Source organism: Schistosoma mansoni, chromosome 2 (genome assembly GCF_000237925.1).
Source record: "Schistosoma mansoni strain Puerto Rico chromosome 2, complete genome".
Taxonomy (NCBI): Eukaryota; Metazoa; Platyhelminthes; class Trematoda; order Strigeidida; family Schistosomatidae; genus Schistosoma; species Schistosoma mansoni.
Genome location: NC_031496.1, coordinates 23147296 through 23150176, shown reverse-complemented (window position 1 = coordinate 23150176; position 2881 = coordinate 23147296). Strand labels below are relative to the sequence as shown.

General features: G+C 36.0%; 1 protein-coding gene across 1 annotated transcript in view; it reads right to left on the bottom strand.

Annotated features, from left to right (window-relative positions):
• The window catches only part of Smp_071890 (hypothetical protein), a 16851-nt gene extending 14791 nt beyond the window's left edge, over nt 1-2060 (bottom strand). Inside the window, exon 1 of the mRNA XM_018796130.1 lies at nt 2037-2060. The gene's annotated coding sequence lies outside the window, so the exon portion shown is untranslated. The remainder of the gene's footprint in view (nt 1-2036) is intronic.
• Nucleotides 2061-2881: the final 821 nt, after the last annotated feature.

The following is a 2881-nucleotide window of genomic DNA, read 5'->3' as shown; positions in this document are numbered from 1 at the left end:
ATGGGCTTTGATTAAGGATGTTGACTGTAACTGTATTGTCGTTAAGTGTGTTAATAATGTAGTAATTGTTCCATTACTAAATACGTTCATATGGGTATACTTTTTTTAATTCTTGATGATGGTATTACTTTACACTGTCTCCTTACCTTTTAAATACTGTTTAGTCGACTAATAATCAATCCCTACTTATTGACGCACCAAGCAGGAATCAAGTTCTTATAGCAACTAAACAGTATATTGTCAGTGAAGAACTTTTTCTGTATCATATGGACGAAGAGAATTTACTATTTATTTTCATTTCAGATGGCCATGCTGACGAGATTAATGAATAATAATACGAAAACGTTCAAGCGCCATATTTTTTCATACGTCATGACATCCGAAGTTGCCAACCATCCACACTACTTGGCACTTTACAAGTGCAGGTTGTATGGCTGCATACAAAGTAAGAATTTTTCCGCGAGACTATAATTTTTGGACGAACCAATCAGGTCTCAGTTTTTGGTGAGAAATTCACTCATTCATTTGGGGAAATAGAGTTTTTGCATTATAGCTGGTGTCAGTTCGTGATGAAAACTATAAATCTAATTCCTAACCTTAACCGTCGACTGCAAATCATAATTTTAATTCCCCGTACTGGTTTATAAGCTTTATTTAGTCCTATTTATTAGGTGGACACTCCCAATGTCATTCTGGCATCGCTCAAAGGCCATCCATAAATCATAGTCTCACCTTTTTTCTCTGATCGTTGAGCGTACTAACACTTCAGTTTTTGTCTTTATCCGTCAACGATAAACAACTTGTTAAACTATTGAATATCTCAACGCAAAGGTATTTTCATGACATGAGAGACAAAATACAAAAGCGTCACCAAAGAAAGCATGAACACGAATGTACTTATTTGAAGTTATAACTATTCACTGCTATTTTAAGTGGCGTGTTCAGTATTAGCATACATAGCCGTAAGTTATACTACATGTTGATATCTGTTTAACAGGTCACAAAAGTTTGAAATCGTAAATTTTCGCGTCTATTAAATTTCAGGATTCACGGGAAGATTATTTTGGTTTGTAATAGTAACATTGCAGTTGAAGCAAGACTTCATCACTGAGATGTTATCTATGTCTAGCTTAATTATTAATAAAGCTTTTCCTTACAATGTGCTAAGTTTCCGACCTGCATGAAAAACTCGTAAACTAATGAAGTGTATGTTGTGTAAGCCTGTTTGACTGCATATACGCTCGTAAATAACAAAACATCTTTTATTAATAAACTCTTGCCTATAAATTCTATTGAAGTTTTCTTAAATGATATTTGGACCTAACACTTAAAATGAAAATGCATAACGATCGTTGCTAGCGAACATGTTTGTTACTAATATTCTTGGACAGTATAGTATTTTTGCTTGTCAATAAATGTCTTTAAACGTGCACCATTTTTAACGTCATCGACTGCACTTGTGTGGTTTGTTATGAATGTAAAGGCAAACATAGGAGTTACTTAGGGTTAGGCAAAAGGTAGACAATAAAGTGTATAATCAAGCGTGCATTAAAAAAGTAGGCGAGTATTTTGTTGGAAAGTAAACAACTATGTCCGTATTCAGGCGTAAGGCAGACAATTCAGAGATATTTGAAACAAAGTGACAAAAAGGGGGAAATTCCTGCATTGTTTTCCCATAACAGGCAAGACTGAAAACATTTTAGCGCGTTTCATCTTTATTGGTTTCTTAGGATATTCCTTAGCCCGTTCTTTAAATGACACAATGTTAACAAGAGGACTGACATACTTAAACATAAATTTGTTTCACGAGGCATTAATAAATCAGCGTTCTTTCAGGTCCGTACAGGCAAGTGAATACGAAGAAGATATACACAAATCTCCGGATTATTGTAAACTCTTATCTTATCATTTTTAACAGGGAAACCGTATGTAATGAAATCAGTTTATGCCAGTTTGTGAGTTTAGCTTATGGCAGGAATTAATGCGAAACCGCACAAAAACCGTTAAATGTGCCAGGAAACTTAAAACAACCTAACCTTGAGGTGACCTACGCAGTTCGACGTTTGCACAACAGTTGGTAAAGCCTAACTCAGTGCATCTAAACAAAAACCTTTAATCAGTTGTGATCCAGAAAGGCATTCCAACACAAAACCTTTATTGTCCACTGTATACAACTTGCTGATATTTTCCAGTTTGCTCGAAGTTAAAAGTAAGCACGTTGTCACCTAAATCTGCTTGGGGTAAATTGCTTCAAAAGCCTATATGGCCAATGAAGTACGGTGTACTATCACCAGAAAAGACGGTAGTCATGTCCATTTAACAGTTTGCTATAGGAAGCGCCCATTTTGTAGGTGAAGCGTACACGTTTAATTTTGTGACTGAAAGGAAATAAATGTTATCGATACTCCTCAAGTGCTTTTGAAATGGAACTACTCGGTGTCATGCTACATCTATGATTCTCAAATCCTGATTGCTATTAACGTAATTATCTACATATTCGTCCCATTGTTTGATCATGAGGTTGTAGTGGATGTCGAGTCGAAGACGGACTATGATCACCACTACAATTCGTTTACGCGCCCAGAAACGACTTGGTTCCTTTGATAGCTCGTAAATCAGAAGGCTTTATTAACCTAGATCAAGTATATTTATTGGCGATCTCGTGGTATAGAAATAATACCGAGACGTGCCAAAGAGTACAGGCAAAATGAGCAGTGCGTGAGCAAGTTCCAACCAAACAAGGCGGAGAGCGAAACAAGAAGTGAAACTGATACAGTTAAACAAATATAGTAAAACAATCTCTGGTACAATTGGTTACAATAATAAAAATTGTTTCTGTTATTCCAATCGTGTTCTTATCGAGACTGGCCGGTCACTACAG